This window comes from Silene latifolia, chromosome 11 (assembly GCF_048544455.1).
Source record: "Silene latifolia isolate original U9 population chromosome 11, ASM4854445v1, whole genome shotgun sequence".
Taxonomy (NCBI): domain Eukaryota; kingdom Viridiplantae; phylum Streptophyta; class Magnoliopsida; order Caryophyllales; family Caryophyllaceae; genus Silene; species Silene latifolia.
The window spans coordinates 91,580,119-91,601,964 of record NC_133536.1 but is presented as its reverse complement, the minus strand read 5'-3'; the positions used below and the strand labels follow the sequence as shown (position 1 = coordinate 91,601,964).

Sequence of the window (21,846 nt, the reverse complement as noted above, 5' to 3'; positions counted from 1 at the left end):
TACTCAGAGTTTAGATCAACTTATTAGTAAATTTTTTGTTGAAGTTAGGGAATGATTAGTTCATGTAAATTCAACTCCCTGTAAGTATATATATATATATAGATGCTGCTGTTGTGGTTGAATTGAATCTATTGAGTTCTGATGAACCCAGCTATGATTTATCTTTGGTCTTTGGTATATGGTGTCTTTCTTGATATATGCAGGTTTTTGAATGGCATGAAACAAATTTAATTTTTCAAAACATTAGGAGTTCATAATAAAAACGGTTACTAAAAAAAACCGTTGTGAATACCTTTCACAACGGTTAATAAAAATAACACCGTTGTGAATGACTTTCACAAATACCGCGCATAATATTTAACAACAGGTTTTAAACGAAGAACCGTTGTTAAAAGTCTTCACAATTTTGGAGGTAAAGTTACAACAACGGGTTTTAAACTAAGAACCGTTGTTACTAACAATTTCAACAACGGGTATGTATCATAAACCCGTTGTCAACAGACTTCACAATTTTGGAGGGAAAGTTACAACAACGGTTATACATATGACAACCGTTGTTATATTATACCCTCCAAATTTTTGAAACACTTTCCACAACGGAGAACACCCAACAACAACGGCTTTTAACCGTGGTGAATACTTTCGACAACGGTTTCATTAAATAACCAAACCGTTGTAAATACCTTCTACAACGGCCGCTTTAACAACGTCCGCTTTTTGTTTTTACAACGGTTTTTACCCGTTGTTATAGCCTGTATCTGTAGTAGTGTTGTAACAAATTAGCATTAGTATTCATATAGGTGCATTCAAATAGGATTGCATTAGGTTTAGTTTCTTGTAATATATGTCACATTTAGTAATTGCATTCATATAGTGTAATTTGCATCGTATTTCAGATTTGCATTTAGGATAGAACATGCATTGCATTTTATTCCAAAACACAAAAAATTGAAAAACTGAAAAATTTTACAAAAACATGTCTTTCAAATTTGAATCTCCTCGACACATTTATTTTTATTGGAAACCATGTAAATAAATAAGTGTGGGGAGGACATTCTCTTATTTAAAAATACCAAAAACATGTATTTCATTTTCAAAAATATAAAATCCAAAAATATGCATTTAATTATCAAAAATATCAAAAAATGCAAAAAAAAAACGTGTATTTATTTTAAGAAAACTGAAAAATACAGAAATACGTTCTTTATTTATCATTTCTCTCCCTACAATTGTCCCATCGCGGAGGATGTGAATCTTAAGTGTGGGGAGGGAAATATGCACCTTGTGAATATTTGTAAATATTTATATATACTTGTAAATTTGAGAAAAATTTCAAAAAGACCAAAAAATTGAAAATTTTCAAAAATATTGCTTTGTATATATATATATATATATATATATATATATATATATATATATATATATATATATATATATATTTCTAACCAATGGCATAGGCAGGCGCGGAGCATTTTAAACAAGGCGAGACTAGAAGACCGCTTGGTATACACTTTCCGACCTTTTTCTCCTTTACTGTTCCTTTTTCTTTTGTATTCATATATATGGAGGAGGACGGAATTTCGTTGATGAGGATGTTCCTTTTTGGAACTTTCAAATGTGTGTTGATTGATGCGATGTTATGTTTAGAACTTGTTTGCGTTTAGAGTAGTTGCATATATAGTTTTATATATTTGTTTAATTAGGGTGCATACTTGACATTTGCATATCGTTTTTAAATATTTTGTCATAGGTTTAAAAGTGGAAAATAGAAACGCCATCCATAACGATACTTGTTGTGACCCTGCCTTTCCCCTCTTGATAACTTGCAAGCTTGACAATTTTGGTTAAAAAAAGGGAGAATATGTATAATTCTTACAAGTAATGGCCCAACCTCCCCCCCCCCCCCCCCCCCTTGTGTGACTTAATCGAGTTTAGACTTGACCAAGTACCCAATTAGCTACTCAAATGTGAGGTTATAGCCTCCATATGGCCGGTCCATCAAAACCAGCCCCGTGTGGGTATGGTGAGTAGGTCTCCTTACGTGGTATGTCATGTCAAAACGCATAAGTATGGCGCTCATTCCTTGATAATGTAGAAGTGTTGATGTGCATATTGAGGCAATTTTAATGAATAATAAAACGAACCTCACATAGCCATATAAGTCTCTCTTCTATTGTAACATCCCCTTCTTACCCGGCAAAGGTAATTTGGAAATGTTACCGTCTCGGTTTTCCGAGGCAGTGAAATCGGAATTACAATTAAGAAACTTCATTAAATAGATAACAAGTTTAGTTATTACAAACATAAACTAATGAATAAATGAAATACAACTCGTTTATGACTATGTCATCCATGCTACACTACTCGACTCTGAGTCCAAGGCGCGGCCCAAATCCCGTTCACGTCAACAAGCAAAGCCTGTACTTAACCTGCTCCCCATATAATCGAAAATATCATATAGACTGACATAGGCCACCCCGGAAATAGGTGACAATTACACAGACACACAAATGTAAGTTTCAATAAATAAAGTGTGACACAACACAAGTGTGTGAATATGCAACATGACTATGATATGAGTGACACGCTATCAAATAACCACCACCATGGTACCAGGACACGCCGAGACATACCGACAACCACAGTGGTACCGGGACACGCCCAGATATACCAACAACCACAAACAGATACCGGGACTTGCTCAGACATACTGGGCCCGGAAGCCAACTGGAGCCCCTGTCAGACGTCGTGTCTCAACCACACGAGTCCCTCCGTAACTCAAGCCATTAATATGCATATCCCTCTTAGAGTGGGAAGCTCCAAGAGGCGACTCAAGGGGAAGACGGTCTCCCAACTGCCTTCTGTCTCCATACAACAAGTTACCAATCAAACCTCCATGTCCTCCGACATACAAGACAACACAATAAATGCAATATACCATATAACATGCCAATTACCGACTCATTCAATGGAATTGATAACAAATGACTCATTTAGCAAATAAACACAATATTGAAACTGAGTAGGATAAACCTACCTTTTAGCATACTACGTAAGCAATCCAATAATAATAATCTTCCACAAAACCGTAACCTAAATAAAATAGCTAAATACATTTAATTACTAACTAATGTAATTCAATTATAATTATATAATTTAATATAATTTAATATAATTAAATTCACAAACCGACTCATACCCATTATTTAATAAATAAATCCCGACTCACTCACACCCGTTATACACTAATTAAAAACCCGTCTCGAGTTCCATGAAAAAATTCACAACCACTCACACAAACACACTGTTGAACTGTGTGCTTGTCCGCACGAAACAACCACCAAACACCACTCCTTGACCGCGGCCAACACTACCACCCTCTCCACCATGGACCACCCTCACTCCAGCCCTCACTCACGCCCACAATCAGCAACACTACTACAAATTTAGGCAACTACAACGCCCCTTTAACAACGATTATTCACGAAAATCACAATAGACGTTGTAGAATGTATGGCGCGAATTTTACTAAAATCAATTACAACAGGTATGGTTATAAAAACCGTTGTTATTATTTTTAACAACGGGTCACACATGCGGAACCGTTGTTAATAATTTGGCGCAAAATTGGCGCAATGTTAGTGAAAAGTAATCACAACGGTTACTTTTGAAACCCGTTGTTAAAACATATTTGACAACGGGTGTTTTTTACAACCGTTGTTAAAACATATTTCACAACGGTTGTTGTTTAATAACCGTTGTCAATACCTTCCATACTATAAACCACACAAACAAGTCTCATGCTGCGCCACAAAACACAACCCTTAATACACAAACACAAACACAAACACAAACAGACAAAACAAACACAAAACACATACACACTCTCTTTCTCTCTTTCTCTATTTCTCTCTTTCTCATCGTCGCTTTATCTTCTCGCCGTCACTGTGATTTCATCGTCTATTACGTTCTGTATTTATCAGGTAAATCTCGCCGTCACTGTTAGTTTCATCGTCATTATTTTCTTTTTCTATTTATTTCTTTTGCATATATGTGTTTTTATCGACCATTATGTTATTTGTTTAAGTATTGTTCGCATAATTAGTTACTAAAACAATGAAGAAGCAAGATGAAGAAGTAAGATAAACATAATTAATATATATATATATATATATATTTATAAATACATAAATTAAAAAAAAAAAAATTACATATGTAAAAATGCAATTCTTATATTTTCATGGAGGATCTTATTGTGCTCTATCGTATCCATCCTCTCCTCCTTGGCTATTTGGAGGTTCCGTTCAGCGAGTTGCTATATCGTCATATAGCCGCAATCGCTGCTCTTTGCTCCGTCAAGCCATCTTCCTTGGCGTGCTTCAGTGCGGATCGAGCTTCCGCAAGGTAGCTCCTGAAACTTTCCTCAATATGGAGGAACCGGCGGATGAAGTTGTTGTTGTTCTCGATCATGGTAAGAGTCTTTAGGATGAAATCATTCATTTTCTTAGAGTTTTTGAGTTTGATTTGAAAGATTAAGTAGAGTTTGTTTTAACAGTTAGAGTTTGGAGATGAATATATGAGATAATGGAAATGTTAGTTGAGATATGCAATGTATTTATACTAAGCAATGTGTGGGTTGAGTTAATTGCTTTTTAATTAATATATATGTTAGGAAGTTGTGCCATAATCATCATCATATCTCTCAATAATGCTGCTTCAAATCCTATTACTAACCCTTCTCATTCCATATTATCCGTTCATATGTACAAAGGATGTCGGTAATAATGCATGCATCGAATTCTAACAGTAGCCGTAATTATGCATGCATCTAGTAATATTTAATTTAATTTTTTTTTATTTTTTAAGAACAAACAACAACGGTTATTTTATAACAACCCGTTGTCTTTAGTTATAACAACGGTTTTGTATATTAAAACCCGTTGTTATAACTTTCCCCCCAAAATTGTGTCACACTTTCCACAACGGGTTTTTATACATAAAACCGTGGTTAATAGTTTTAACAACGGTTTCCTTAAGTAAACCAACCGTTGTTAAAACCTTTTACAACGGACGCTTTAACAACGTCCGCTTTTTTATATAATAACGGTTTTTGACCGTTGTTATAGCCTGTATCTGTAGTAGTGCAACCACCACGGCAATAACCAGTAGCAGTAGAAATTAACCAAAACAGCCCAACCAAACACTACATACACACAACCAATGTAACACCCCGTATTTTAATAAGTTGGATAAAATTCTTTTAATTGCTACTTTATATTTAATTTCGTTGGTTAACAATTTATATATTTATTTTCTCAGCTAATTAATTAATTTCATTATAATTCGTTACGTTAAATTTAATAATTATTAATAAGTTTATTTAAAGTTAATTCGAATTTATTGAAGTTAGTTCGGGTTTATTTATTTAATAATTTCCGTTTCTTTACGAGTCCTTATGAAGGTTGTTTTAAGTAAACCCGAGATGGATTTTGGGAACAAAACCGTCCAATTAGCTATTTTGAGCTTATTTCACTAAATTAGCAATTTTTATTAATATCCGTTAGTTTCGTAAAAATCGCTAATAATTCCGATTCGAGCTAATTTTGTATTATTTACGTTAACTAGCTGAGTTTATTTTATTTTCACTCATTAAATTTATTTATTGTTAATTCCGTTTTATTTCTGAAACTTTTACTAAAAACCGATTTTATTAACTCGAGGCGGTTTTAAAAACGAGCGAAATTACTTAACGATGAAGAAACGTACGTATAATTAGAAGCTAGCAAGCTAGCTGGTGTATTATTATTATTATTATTATTATTATTATCTAACCTACCCGTCCCACCCCCTTCACTTTCCCTTTCCCTTTCTTTTTTTTTTCCCTTTTCGTTTTACCAACAACAACAACAAACACAGCTCCATCACCATTCATTTTCATCCCGACCTTAAAACCCCAGATCCCGTCCCATTTCTCAACCAAATTTAATAATTTTTACACCTTTAGCTTCCTCATTCCTTCCTCGTTCTTTTAAGGTAAGAAATCTTCTATTTTGTAGAAGTTCGAAAATACCGTCTTAAATGACAACTCGATTTCTTGTCTTAATTAATTCGTTTTTCCTCCTTTTTAGTTGAAATCTGAAGAAAGGCTCGTGCTTTGGACGTTTTTACTCGGGAATTCGAGAGTTTAAGGTAACGGTGATAGGATTATTCGTTACTAAGTCGTTTTTGTATGCTAGTTTGTATATTGGATGCTTACTTGTGTTAAAGTTTCATTCTTTATGAAATTTCCATATTATTGTAGCATGTGACGGTCTTATACTAGATTTACTTATTAATTTTTGAAGAAAGTTTACACTTTAGCTCCATGGTGAAATGTGTGTCTGAATTTGGTAGTTTAAGTGGGTAAATTAACAATTTTTACTTTTTATAAAATTTCATATTGATTATATTGACTTATTAATTGTTGCATGTATTTAGTTTATGCAAAATTATAAATTTTATATTGTTGAAAATACAAAAAACTTGTTTTGGAGTGTGGGTAATCTTGACCGATTGAGTTATGGTCAATGAAGGGGATAATCTTATGAATTTTTCTGAGTTAATTAAATGTATGTTGTTTTGGAACTACTAAAATATTGTTTTATGACTAAATTGTTTGGAGTAGTACTTAGTAGTTGTGTTGGGCGCATGTTTTTTGTTAAGTGGTATTGCTTTTACAAATTTTAGTTTAACTTAAGTTCACCTTGTTTTATAAACTATGGTGTGACTAATAGTAAAATATATTACTAGTGTTAAATATTTTGGGTGTCAAATTGAGCTAATTTGTTAGCCTTCATCTCAAGTTTATATACATGTATGAATTGGGTTGTTTATATGAGAGAATTTCCATCTTTTTCATGCTCAAAAATCCGTCTTAAATTGGTCTCAAATTAGGCTGTTCTCTGCGAGTATTCATGGGCTGTTTCGGGCCTGTTTTTGTACTGTTTTTGGGGGTGTGAATGGTGGTGGTGGGCAGTCGAATAGTGGTCGTGTGGGGGCTGCTCATGGCCTGCATTGGGGCAGTCACGGCCTGCTTTAGCAGCTGTTTTTGGGTGGTCGTTCGCGCTTGTTTTGGCCTAGCTTGTGGCCTTGCGTAGCCTAGCCGTGGCCTGTGATGCTTTGGCCGTAGCTTAGCACGATGGCCTGGCCGTGGCCTAGGCAGTGGCCTAGCAAAGTCACGAGTTTGAGGCCATGTGTAGTTGGTGGTTAGGCCGAGTTTGAGGTTGCCATAATAGCTTTTGAGCCGTATCTATAAATCGTGGGGCACTAGTTTAGTTTATATAAAATATTATTAATTCCCGTCTCGTGTTTTATAAAATGCAACCCGTTAAAGCATTGTTCATTTATATATCCCCATTTCATGTTTTATAATTCTAGAATCTCAATACTTAACTATTTAAATAACCGTCTCATATTTTATATATAACGATAATTCATTAATATCGTCCTTTCACATAATTATTTTAGGTGACTCATTTGTGGTTGAAGATGAAGAGTAATTTTGGGGTTTTAGAAGCTTTCTCAAGTTTTTACTTGTCTCTTTGCTAGCGTAAGGTAACTATTCCGAGTTACTCGACGAATTAATGTCACATTAGTAGTTAATGTGTGCTTGTTGTTTGATAAGTGTTTAGATGAATGAATAATGTTAGGATCGTTTACAAAATGAAATTGTAATTAATAGGCTCAAATGAATTTTATGGTGATAATTGTAATGTTTTGTTGATTGTCTTGAAATCGAGCCTTGGTCCCTTTGACCGATTCGATGTCGATCAATTGTGTGATTGGTCGGCCGCAATTTAACCTGCACTGCCGCGCGGGTCAGGGGTTGCGGGTAAAAATTCGGTTGGATGAAATTTTGAATGAATTAGATAATCGGCCTTTTTCTTGTTTTAGGCCATTTATTATATCTCTATTTCACATGTGTAATTAGTTGAATTTAAATAGTTTCTTATTTAGTTAGTTGAATTTAAATAGCTTCTTATTTTGTAGTAATGGCCCTAGTTTCCCCTAAAGCCTTTTATATTGTTATAATTGCTAGGATTGGAAATTAGTATTGAATTCTTATTGAGGAACTGTTGGGATTGTATCTTTGTAAATAGACATTTATATAGCTTTCACATGATAGAATGTTAGAATTTATGTTGGTAAGTAGGACTTTTTGCCCTCTTAAGGTTAAGTGGGTGTCTTACTTGACTTATGTGGTGAGTTTTGGGTGGTGTGGGCTAAAATATTCAAGTGGGACTAGCGTGACTAGGTCCTAGGTGAGTATTTCGGCCTTCGTCATAGATAGGTCTTTATAGTCTCCGACGAGTATATGTTCACCGCTTGATAGCCTTTGTGTTCTGACTAGTGGATGTTTATCCAAGTTGGGGCATGACCTCGGTACTAATTTTGATAGTATGGGGTCGACTTAAGTACTAGCCGACCCTTCGGTGGTGTCCTTAGGGTACTCACTTCACTTTGTTTTAAAAAAAAGTTGTGAGTCTTGGGTGCGGTGGTGTGTATCCGCATGTCTAGGTCTGCGCAGATTTTAGGCTAGGGTTGTGTTGTCTCTTGGCCATGTTTTCTTAATAGTAACCGCTGAGCCAAGATACCGGTTCGATTACCTTCCCTACCTCGTGGTATAGACTTGAGTTACAAAGTGACTATTGACGGGACTAAGAACTTATGCCTGTCTTTGATATATTGCCCTTTCTTGTATGGTGATTCTATGAATCATAGAAGGTGAGATGCAAGCCGGCTATGGTTGATAGAGTTTGGATTCCTGGATGTTATGTGATTCACATGATAGTGTAGTATGAGTCGGTCTAGTTTTCGCATGCTAAGACTATGTGTTGTTATATTGTTGTTCACATGATAAGCACGATTGCCTTAGCATCTATATGCTAAGGCAGTGTGTGATTCGTATTCATATTCTTATGTTTACGTGTTATATTAATTACGACATTTCGTGGCTGGGAGAACTCGGAGTTACTCCCCACTGACTGTGGCTTTCGTATTTGTATAAAATGCGAATGACAGGTAGGTGATGCATATATGGGGTACATGGACGAGCTAGCGAGCAAAGTAACCTTGGGACCTAGACTGGTTTTATTTCATTGTGACCTTAAACCCTTTTTATGTCACATACATTTTAGGGACATATGTCTCCCTTTTCTATTTTGGGTTTGTATCATTACATTTTCTTATCGTTAGCTATGGCATGTAAAGTAGTTCGTTAGCATTGCAGGTTTTGGCACCCGCCTCTTGGGAATGTTGGAAATGTTGTGATTGGTTTAGAAAATTTTTGAAATTACAGGTTTTTGGCTAGTTGAACCAATTACAAACATATCCTACCAGTTTTTCTGTAGAATTTACGTAATTATTTAAGGCTAGATTTAAGGGTGTCACAGTTGGTATCAGAGCATATTTGCTTCCGACGCACGTTTGTGCACCCCACTATAAATAACTTGACCTTAAAATAATAAACTTGAGAGACGGGTAGGATGGGTAGATTTAGGATCTTATGTTGTAGTCTCTTTGTGTTTGTTCTTTGTTAGGTACTAACATGTTTGTTGATTGTCATTTAATAATTGTTGCGTTCTTGGATCAATGACCGTGAGCTTATCTATAGCTAATGGAGTTATTACCCTTATTATAAAAAAATTTGGAACTAAAGGTTTTGAAAATATTTTAATGTTTTTCACTGGTTTTAACGTCAATTAGTGTTAAAGCTTGTTATTGGAGACGTCTGATAATTAGTTTTATCATTTGTTGGTGTAAAAATGTATTTTTATGTCTTTGAATTGGAATATTGATGTTCTTGAGTGATCGCCAAGAGTATCTCCGTTCCATTGAAAGGACACTTATATTTTACGAAGATCAAGATTTGGTGCCTAATGCTGAAGATTGAAGATTTGTTCAACCTTTGAAGAATGCTTCTACTTTCTTGAAGATGTTTCTCGTTCTTTGTGTATCTCGCCTTATTCTTAATCTCTTGGTGCCTATCCTTCTTCTAAACTCTCTATTCTTCTTAGGAAGTTACATTTGTATCCTCCTAACTTGTCCTTTCACCCTTGCTAATCATCCCTTAACGCCATTTGATAGCACTCTTTCTTGTGGGGTGTTAACCTTGGTTGGATTTGATTCTTAAGTATAAAAGTTTACTCGTTATTTCCTGGTCTTGAATACCTCCCTAATTCTAATATTTCTTACTGGTTGTTAACTAGTTATCTTTATGATTCGACTCTTTTAGTCTCACACCCTGACATGTTGCTTAAGTTTCCTTGTTGTCTAAATTCCCTTTCTCCTCGATCATAAGCGTTACCGTTCATACCTCCTTTCCTCGCTTCATCTTGCTCCTCCTTTAAGTTTGACACTCGTATATTGTGAAACTCTATCTTTGACATCCTTGTAAATTTGACTTGATCTTATCCCTAGGAAGTTCATCATACCTCTTTTGTTGGTTAAGCTTGAACCCTCTTAGCATACTTGTATCTATGATGTCTAACTTACTTTTCATTTCACACAATTTCTAAATATTTCAAACTACTATTTTTGGTTCGTTGTTAAAAATTTATGTTACTATTACAAAATTTTCCCTATTTGTAAAGATTTGGAAAATGAAAATTCGATTTAATTCTCTAATTGTTCTTTGAGTATAGACTTCTTTATCATGGTTTGGAGTTGCTAAACCTGAGATTTTTGTAATTTTTATCCAATTTCTATTCACTTTGATCTATTATGATGCCTCTGTCAAAGTTTAATATTATATTTCAGAAATTTAACTCCCCTTTTAGTTTAAAGGTGAAACCTTTATTTCTACTTTGGCTTTTTGCAAAAGAACATTTGAGGAGATTACCTTTCCCTTATTTTGATTTTAACGTTGATCGGATGTTAGAACTAGTTATTGGAAACGTTTGATAACTTGTTCTACGCTTGTCGGCGAATAGTATTTGTTTTAAATCTGTCTCTGACTTGGAAAAGTTAGCGTTCTTGTGTGCACGACAAGAGCAATTCCGTTCCATGAATGAGACTTATATTTTTGAAAACTCTTCATTAATGTTTTTGAAGGTATTTTAATTTTTGATTTATATAATGATTTGCCTTTTGACCTTATTTTTGATTTGGAATGAGATGTTCTTGAATACGTAACGAGAACACTTCCGTTCCTCTGATGAGAGTCTGGTTCTGTCGGAAAATTTTAGTTGAAACTTTTGAAAGAATTTTGATTCTTACGATAAATAACCTTTAAAATGGTTTGGTTACCGATTCCAATTTCAGTTTTATTTTCATAACCTTCCATTTATACTTTCAAGTTTCGAGGACGAAACTTTTTAAAAGATGGGGTGATTGTAACACCCCGTATTTTAATAAGTTGGATAAAATTCTTTTAATTGCTACTTTATATTTAATTTCGTTGGTTAACAATTTATATATTTATTTTCTCAGCTAATTAATTAATTTCATTATAATTCGTTACGTTAAATTTAATAATTATTAATAAGTTTATTTAAAGTTAATTCGAATTTATTGAAGTTAGTTCGGGTTTATTTATTTAATAATTTCCGTTTCTTTACGAGTCCTTATGAAGGTTGTTTTAAGTAAACCCGAGATGGATTTTGGGAACAAAACCGTCCAATTAGCTATTTTGAGCTTATTTCACTAAATTAGCAATTTTTATTAATATCCGTTAGTTTCGTAAAAATCGCTAATAATTCCGATTCGAGCTAATTTTGTATTATTTACGTTAACTAGCTGAGTTTATTTTATTTTCACTCATTAAATTTATTTATTGTTAATTCCGTTTTATTTCTGAAACTTTTACTAAAAACCGATTTTATTAACTCGAGGCGGTTTTAAAAACGAGCGAAATTACTTAACGATGAAGAAACGTACGTATAATTAGAAGCTAGCAAGCTAGCTGGTGTATTATTATTATTATTATTATTATTATTATCTAACCTACCCGTCCCACCCCTTCACTTTCCCTTTCCCTTTCTTTTTTTTTTTTTTTCCTTTTCGTTTTACCAACAACAACAACAAACACAGCTCCATCACCATTCATTTTCATCCCGACCTTAAAACCCCAGATCCCGTCCCATTTCTCAACCAAATTTAATAATTTTTACACCTTTAGCTTCCTCATTCCTTCCTCGTTCTTTTAAGGTAAGAAATCTTCTATTTTGTAGAAGTTCGAAAATACCGTCTTAAATGACAACTCGATTTCTTGTCTTAATTAATTCGTTTTTCCTCCTTTTTAGTTGAAATCTGAAGAAAGGCTCGTGCTTTGGACGTTTTTACTCGGGAATTCGAGAGTTTAAGGTAACGGTGATAGGATTATTCGTTACTAAGTCGTTTTTGTATGCTAGTTTGTATATTGGATGCTTACTTGTGTTAAAGTTTCATTCTTTATGAAATTTCCATATTATTGTAGCATGTGACGGTCTTATACTAGATTTACTTATTAATTTTTGAAGAAAGTTTACACTTTAGCTCCATGGTGAAATGTGTGTCTGAATTTGGTAGTTTAAGTGGGTAAATTAACAATTTTTACTTTTTATAAAATTTCATATTGATTATATTGACTTATTAATTGTTGCATGTATTTAGTTTATGCAAAATTATAAATTTTATATTGTTGAAAATACAAAAAACTTGTTTTGGAGTGTGGGTAATCTTGACCGATTGAGTTATGGTCAATGAAGGGGATAATCTTATGAATTTTTCTGAGTTAATTAAATGTATGTTGTTTTGGAACTACTAAAATATTGTTTTATGACTAAATTGTTTGGAGTAGTACTTAGTAGTTGTGTTGGGCGCATGTTTTTTGTTAAGTGGTATTGCTTTTACAAATTTTAGTTTAACTTAAGTTCACCTTGTTTTATAAACTATGGTGTGACTAATAGTAAAATATATTACTAGTGTTAAATATTTTGGGTGTCAAATTGAGCTAATTTGTTAGCCTTCATCTCAAGTTTATATACATGTATGAATTGGGTTGTTTATATGAGAGAATTTCCATCTTTTTCATGCTCAAAAATCCGTCTTAAATTGGTCTCAAATTAGGCTGTTCTCTGCGAGTATTCATGGGCTGTTTCGGGCCTGTTTTTGTACTGTTTTTGGGGGGGTGTGAATGGTGGTGGTGGGCAGTCGAATAGTGGTCGTGTGGGGGCTGCTCATGGCCTGCATTGGGGCTGTCACGGCCTGCTTTAGCAGCCTGTTTTGGGTGGTCGTTCGCAGCTTGTTTTGGCCTAGCTGTGGCCTGGCTGTAGCCTAGCCGTGGCCTGGCAGTGGCCTGGCTGTAGCTTAGCAGTGGCCTGGCCGTGGCCTAGGCAGTGGCCTAGCAAAGTCACGAGTTTGAGGCCATGTGTAGTTGGTGGTTAGGCCGAGTTTGAGGTTGCCATAATAGCTTTTGAGCCGTATCTATAAATCGTGGGGCACTAGTTTAGTTTATATAAAATATTATTAATTCCCGTCTCGTGTTTTATAAAATGCAACCCGTTAAAGCATTGTTCATTTATATATCCCCATTTCATGTTTTATAATTCTAGAATCTCAATACTTAACTATTTAAATAACCGTCTCATATTTTATATATAACGATAATTCATTAATATCGTCCTTTCACATAATTATTTTAGGTGACTCATTTGTGGTTGAAGATGAAGAGTAATTTTGGGGTTTTAGAAGCTTTCTCAAGTTTTTACTTGTCTCTTTGCTAGCGTAAGGTAACTATTCCGAGTTACTCGACGAATTAATGTCACATTAGTAGTTAATGTGTGCTTGTTGTTTGATAAGTGTTTAGATGAATGAATAATGTTAGGATCGTTTACAAAATGAAATTGTAATTAATAGGCTCAAATGAATTTTATGGTGATAATTGTAATGTTTTGTTGATTGTGCCGAAAACTGAGCCTTGGTCCCTTTGACTGATTCGATGTCAGTCAATTGTGTGATTGGTCAGCCGCAATTTAACCCGTACCTGTCGCAGGGCTGGGGTTGCGGGTAAAAATTCGGTTGGATGAAATTTTGAATGAATTAGATAATCGGCCTTTTTCTTGTTTTAGGCCATTTATTATATCTCTATTTCACATGTGTAATTAGTTGAATTTAAATAGTTTCTTATTTAGTTAGTTGAATTTAAATAGCTTCTTATTTTGTAGTAATGGCCCTAGTTTCCCCTAAAGCCTTTTATATTGTTATAATTGCTAGGATTGGAAATTAGTATTGAATTCTTATTGAGGAACTGTTGGGATTGTATGCTGTAAATAGACATTTATATAGCTTTCACATGATAGAATGTTAGAATTTATGTTGGTAAGTAGGACTTTTTGCCCTCTTAAGGTTAAGTGGGTGTCTTACTTGACTTATGTGGTGAGTTTTGGGTGGTGTGGGCTAAAATATTCAAGTTTGGGACTAGCCGTGACTAGGTCCTAGGTGAGTATTTCGGCCTTCATCATAGATAGGTCTTTATAGTCTCTGACGAGTATATGTTCACTGCTTGATAGCCTTTGTGTTCCTGACTAGTGGATGTTTATCCAAGTTGGGGCATGACCTCAGGTACTAATTTTGATAGTATGGGGTCAGCTTAAGTACTAGCCGACCCTTCGGTGGTGTCCTTAGGGTACTCACTTCACTTTGTTTTAAAAAAAAGTTGTGAGTCTTGGGTGCGGTGGTGTGTATCCGCATGTCTAGGTCTCAAGGCAGATTTTAGGCTAGGGTTGTGTTGTCTCTTGGCCATGTTTTCTTAATAGTAACACGAGAGCCAAGATACCGGTTCGATTACCTTCCCTACCTCGTGGTATAGACTTGAGTTACAAAGTGACTATTGACGGGACTAAGAACTTATGCCTGTCTTTGATATATTGCCCTTTCTTGTATGGTGATTCTATGAATCATAGAAGGTGAGATGCAAGCCGGCTATGGTTGATAGAGTTTGGATTCCTGGATGTTATGTGATTCACATGATAGTGTAGTATGAGTCGGTCTAGTTTTCGCATGCTAAGACTATGTGTTGTTATATTGTTGTTCACATGATAAGCACGATTGCCTTAGCATCTATATGCTAAGGCAGTGTGTGATTCGTATTCATATTCTTATGTTTACGTGTTATATTAATTACGACATTTCGTGGCTGGGAGAACTCGGAGTTACTCCCCACTGACTGTGGCTTTCGTATTTGTATAAAATGCGAATGACAGGTAGGTGATGCATATATGGGGTACATGGACGAGCTAGCGAGCAAAGTAACCTTGGGACCTAGACTGGTTTTATTTCATTGTGACCTTAAACCCTTTTTATGTCACATACATTTTAGGGACATATGTCTCCCTTTTCTATTTTGGGTTTGTATCATTACATTTTCTTATCGTTAGCTATGGCATGTAAAGTAGTTCGTTAGCATTGCAGGTTTTGGCACCCGCCTCTTGGGAATGTTGGAAATGTTGTGATTGGTTTAGAAAATTTTTGAAATTACAGGTTTTTGGCTAGTTGAACCAATTACAAACATATCCTACCAGTTTTTCTGTAGAATTTACGTAATTATTTAAGGCTAGATTTAAGGGTGTCACAACCAACACCACCCAAAACCCACCAAAACAGCCACCACCGTGTGCCACCACCACCACGGTGGTCATGTCTTGACCCCACACCCATAGTCGCCACCAACAGAGCCCACCCACCACCACAATATACGGCCGCAATAGCAACAACAACCACGACAACATCAACAAACACCCAACCCGTATAGCCTTCTTTGACACCTATTTTCAACCACCTAACACCACCCATTACCACCACTACGACGCCCACTCCACCCTCGACAAAATCCACCCAAGGTCAGCTCAAGATAGTCACAAAAGATGGGTTAAAATTCCATCTTAAGACGGTCACATAACAACAACAACAATAAACCAATAAAAATCTCGGTTAAACACGTTTTTGGGGGGTCAACGGGGTGGTCAATGACAGTCAGAGGTGAGTCGGGGTCAAGGCGGGTCAATGGGCTTAATTAAATAATATAAATGCTAGTTTAAAACGGTTTTACCTTACGATCTCGAGGCGGAGGGTCAAAATCTTCATTTTCCTTTTCTCTCTTCTTTCTCTCTTCTAATTTGATGGTGGATTGTGTTGTAATTTTGTGTGGATAAGGTTAGGATGAGTGTATAACAGGTAGGTGTAAATATATATATATATATATATATATATATATATATATATATATATATATATATATATATATATATATATATATATGTATATGTATATGGGTAGTTAGTATGATAGTATACGTATATATATACATGTATTGTATTACGTATTATTATTATCATTACAACTTATTATTATTATTATTATTATTATTATTATTATCATTACCATATTATTATTATTATTATTATTATTATTATTATTATTATTATTATTATTATTATTATTATTATTATTATTATTATTATTATTATTATTATTATTATTATTATTATTATTATTATTATTTTATCCGTCTTATTCATAACTCGTATAAATACAATATAATATAATATATATATATAATTATAATTATAATTATAATTATAAATTACGGGGTATTACATCTACCCTTTAGTTTTGGTCCCCTTTTCCAGAACCCGTTTGAGCCTAAGCCTATTCATTTGATTGACCAACGAAGTAAGCTACATTCAGAAAACATCCTTCCTTGGTCGAGTAGGTTGTTGTAGTTTCTTTGTTGTAGAAATATGGGTCGGAACCTTGTTTTTGGGGGTTTGATACTTGAAATTTAAGTGAAGCTTATCTTGGCAACTTTCTTGAATAAGAGTGCAATACCACGGACTTATGAGCTGATGGGTACTCTATCGAGTAAGTAAGTTTTGCATTCTGGAGTGTATTCTGCCTGATGGGTACTCGATCGAGTAAGGGCAACTCGATCGAGTAGGCGGTAGTCGATCGAGTACCTTAGTTACTCGATCGAGTAAGTCGGGTTATACGGGTTTTGCCGGGTTTTGATAGCAATGCGTGAAAGTTATATAAAGTGGAATCGTCAGTTTCTTTTACCTTTTCACTTTACTCAAAACATTTTTACAAAAGAAAAAAAAGCTACGTACGTTCTCTTCTCGCATTTGCTATCAAATCCAAGGGCTAGAGTCGTCGGATTTCGGAGTTCTTTATACCGTTGAGATCGTCGTATTGTGGGTAAGGTCATTGTACCATTTTGGGAGTATTGTTGATGTTAGATTGTAATTGTATGATTATGTGATTATAGGAGGTGATTTCCTAGAGGAACGCTTTTGATCCGCTGCTTGTGGTTCTTGATCGGTGATTTCATTCCAGGTAGGGTTTCCCTACTCAGTTATTATGTAAATGATCATAAGATGCTTGTTGATTGATTGGCATGTGACTATAGGGTAATTGGTTTTGGTATTGTTGATATTATAATTGGTTGTTGTTGACTGTCTATGGTTCACAAGGTGCGCCCTTGGCTGAGTGGAGTCACTTGCGGGAGTGGCTTCACGCCCTAGATTTGCCCCTTGTGGTTCCCGTCACAAGGGTGATGTGTACATTAAGGAACTTGGGTTATTCGCTCGATGGAGATGAGCGGGGCTTAGGTGGGAACGGCTGCGGTCCCCCACTGGTGGCGAGGAATACCTGTTGCGATGGGTATTCTCGCAGGGCTACACAGTTTAGTGTGTAGTCAGATGATTGGTGATGTGACGGTGTTGGAGATTGTGATTGTGCAAATGTTTGTTATTTTATCCTATATTGTTTATGCAGTAACTGACCCCGTTTAAATGTTTGGAAAACTTTGGTGATCCATTCGTTGATGGTGAGCAGTTATTTAGCAGGTATGGCTAGCATGCGCGCGGGTTAGCTGAGGATGAGTCATCACGAGTCCGAGTAGTAGTCTTCCACTGTAGCGTCATAACATTTTATTTATTCCAGTTTGTTTTGGTTTGGGAACACTTGTATCATACTTTCTCAGTTCGGTTTTGATGTAAATACTTTAAATTTATTTACTTAAAGTACGTTTCTTGATGGTCACTTTTGATTACTAAGCCTCAGGTAACCGAGATGGTAGCATTATCATGCATTAGGTGGTCTTGGTAAGGTACCTTGGTGTATGGGGGTGTTACAAAGTGGTATCAGAACGACGATTTTGGATCCTGTAACTAATGAACCTAATGAACTTAGAGAGTCAGCTAAAATGAACCCGGGTAGGAGTTGTTAGGAGCTAATGCAAAGGCTTGGGAGACATCCTAAAGTTGCGAACTCGCCCTACAACTTTGAACCGGTCACTTGGGGTATCATGGGATCGCTATGTGTTTCTTATTTTTCATATGCATATGATGGTTGAAGTGTATGATGGATGTTGTGGTGGAAAATATGAAAGTAATTGTTACATGATAATATAATGTGTGTTTAAGCATGTTTATATGATGGTAGTGAATTTATAATGTGGTTATTCTAGTAACATGTGAATAGGATTGTAATGTGTAATATATTTTTGTTTCTACGAAATGTTATAGAGTTAAAGGAATGCGGGTAGTGTAGTATCGTTAGCATGACTCGATCGAGTAGGGTGGACTCGATCGAGTAGGCAGAGCTCAATCGAGTTGATATATGTATACGTTCGGCAGTAGCTACTGTTTTGTGCAACTTAATAGAGTAAGGGGAGTACTCGATCGAGTGGTCGGTACTCGAACGAGTATATATGGGACTCAATCGAGTACGTTTTATGACAGTTCTCGGCAGCTTCTGGAGTTGGGGTAATCGATCGAGTTGGTGTCTTACTCGATCGAGTTGGTGTCTTACTCGATCGAGTGACCCCTACTCGATCGAGTATGTGTTGTTACTCGATCGAGTAAGTTCTGTGCGGGTCATATTTGCTTTAAGCCATAGGCTATGTGCTTACCTTTATCTCCCTTTTTATAGCTCAAAGATATGCCGCCAAAGTGATCAGTGTTGTACGTAAGGGCTGAGGATATGAGTGTTGATGACATCGCCAAGATGCTTGAGTATCAGGACGCGCTTACCGAAACCCTCAAGAAGATAAAAGATAAGGAGCTCGGGGTAGCCTTTGCCTAGATGAGCACTACGATATCTCATAACCCCACTACCTTTGTGGGTGCGGGTGCGCCGATTTTGCTCGACAACTAGCACCGGGAGATGGAGAATATCTTGGGAGTAGTACACTGTCCGGAAGATTTTAAGGTGGAACAAGTTGTGTTCTACCTGAGAGATGCATCTGGGGAATGGTGGGACAAGGTAAAGGATAGTGCCTTAGACATCTATAGGAAGCAGGGTAAGACTACAGTCCCGTGGTCTGAGTTCAAGAGGGCTATGAGGCAGGAGTTCGTACCGGAGCATGTTCGCAGCAAACTCCGTGATGAGTTTGATTCTTTCAAGATGACCAGGGATATGACGGTGACCGAGTACTACCATAAGTTCAACGAAAAAGCCCTATATGCTGAGGATATGAGGCTAAATCAGGAGAATTTAGCACTTCGCTTCGAGAAGGGGTTGGCTTATCAAATCATGGAGAAGCTACCAGCAGAGACTCTTACCGATGTGAAAGAGGCTTATGAGAGGGCTTGACGGGCTAAGAGGTTGGTTGAGATGGCCAAGGAACATAAAGAGAAGGGTTCTAAAAAGAGAAAGGCTGAGAGTGATGGTGGTGCCCAATCTAGCTACAAGAGGGGTAACCACAATCATGCAAGGACTTATTCTTCGGGATCGGGCTTTAGTGGAGGATCTTCCTATGGGCGTGGTCGTGGTAGTAGCAGCAGCTAGGGTATATCGTGTTTCAACTGTGGCGGTATGGGTCACAAGAAGCATGAGTGTACTAGTGCAGTGGGGAGAGGTTTTCAGAGACCGTCACAGGGGAGATTTTCACAGGGACCAATGCAGATCTATGATAGCAACCGACCAACTGGGTCATGGAACAGCCAAGGAGGGCAGAGTAACAACAACGGTGGGTTCAACCACAATGGCGGTAATGTAACAACCCGGATTATAAAACAAAGGAAAAATGTATATTAAATGATTTATCAGAGTATAACAATGATAAAAGGGTCAAGGTGGCGGAAATACCTGACCAATCCGGTTCGCTACTAAATTCAAAACCAAACAGATACATTATTCAAAGGTTCTCAAAACATTATAAACAAACTCCTAATTTATGGACCTAATCCTTAGTATAAATACCCCATTGTACTAATTAGATTATCATGTCCTTCATATACTCTTTTTATGTTATTCTAATCTCATCTTAATCTTGTAATCAACTCTTAATTAAGCAAAAGAATAAACTTGTGTTACTCAAGAAAACTAAAAAGAATGTAGAGAGAGAGAGAGAAAAAGAACAAAAAAAGCGATAATATCCGATCAAAAACCCTAACAAAAACCCTAAAAATTTTCGCGATGTCAGTCAATTGTACAGATCAAATTCAATTTCCCCCTCTTTTAATTCAAAAATCAAAAACAAATATCAATAACCAAGTTGTGGCAGCTCCATCGGTGGTTCTTGGAGGCCCGGATGGTGAAGGACAGAAGACGGTTGAAGTTAATCAATTGGTTGGGATTCCTCCTTATGACTTAAATGCACCTGATGATTCCTCGGAATGGAGGGTTCAGAGTAAGCGTAGGGGGAAGCAATCATTGAATCCTATCCCCGAAGAGACTGAAGAGTTATTACAATTTTCTGATGATGATGTTAAGGAAGAATTGGAATATTGGAAGAATTCAGTTTATGGGTTCGTTCTTGGTGCTAATCCTCCGGTGGATGTGGTCGAAGGGTTCCTTAAGCGCTTATGGGCGAATTATCCCATTGACAAGATCTCCTTTTGTTCCAATGGTGTTTTCATTGTCAGATTTAGAACCAGTGATGTTCGAACTCAAATTCTTCAACAAGGTCACTTCCTTTTTGATAATAAGCCTTTAATTGTTAGGCCATGGTCTGAAGGGGTGGCTCTGGAGAAAGAAGTAATCAAGGAGGTTCCTGTTTGGGTGAAGGTCTATAATCTTCCTTTAAAATTTTGGGGAAAATGCCTCCCTAAAATTGCTGGAATCATGGGTACTTTTGTCCGCTGTGATGATGCTACAAAGGAGAAAACTAGACTAGGGTTTGCCCGGGTGATGATTAATGTACCCTTTGGTAAACCTATCCCTGACAATGTTAAGTTTTTGGATGTTGACGGAAGTGTGATTTGTCTTAAGGTTGAATTTGAATGGAAGCCCCTTTTATGCTCGAAGTATAATGGTATCGGGCATGATACCTCTCAATGCAGGAAAGGGAAGAAAGACGTTCCTCAAAACAAAGTAGCTCAACCAGCTGGGAAGCAACAATGGAGGCCAAAGCAGAAGAAATCTGTATCTGCACCTCCTGTTATTACTACTCCTGCAGCTACTCCTGCTGCATCTGTAAGTACTCCAGTTGAAAAGCCTAATAATTTTGATGTGAATTGGACTAAGGACGGAAAATATCATGTTGCTAATACGCTTGCCCGTAAGATTATAAGGTTTAGCAGACAAGAAATTGTGGAAACTGGATTACAATCTATTCAATTTGGGAACCAAAACCTACTGGATTCTATTAACAATGTAACCCCTAAAGTAGGAGTGGGTACAAATGGTAGTGCATTATCCCCAATGGGGGGTAATGTATAATTGGGGGCTTTGGAACATTACTAAGTTTCTCCTTCTAAGTTTCGAGGGCGAAACTTTTTAAAAGGAGGGTGATTGTAACGCCCCGTAAATTTCGGACCGTTAATATATTTCGAAAATAATTAATTAATCAAGTAAAATTTGACAATAATGTATTTAAAGTAAAAA

General features: G+C 36.2%; 1 long non-coding RNA gene across 3 annotated transcripts; it reads left to right on the top strand.

Moving 5' to 3' along the window:
- The first annotated feature begins 6,013 nt into the window (after positions 1-6,013).
- On the top strand, positions 6,014-15,530 carry LOC141611814 (uncharacterized). 3 transcript variants are annotated; one of them, XR_012528770.1, is made up of 4 exons: positions 6,014-6,033; positions 7,507-7,593; positions 13,662-13,748; positions 15,222-15,530. It is a non-coding gene; the product is annotated as an uncharacterized LOC141611814 (long non-coding RNA). The 3 variants fall into 3 exon arrangements; XR_012528771.1 differs by lacking the exons at positions 6,014-6,033; positions 7,507-7,593 and adding exons at positions 12,076-12,186; positions 12,282-12,342; XR_012528772.1 differs by lacking the exons at positions 6,014-6,033; positions 7,507-7,593 and adding an exon at positions 12,167-12,186.
- Positions 15,531-21,846: the final 6,316 nt, after the last annotated feature.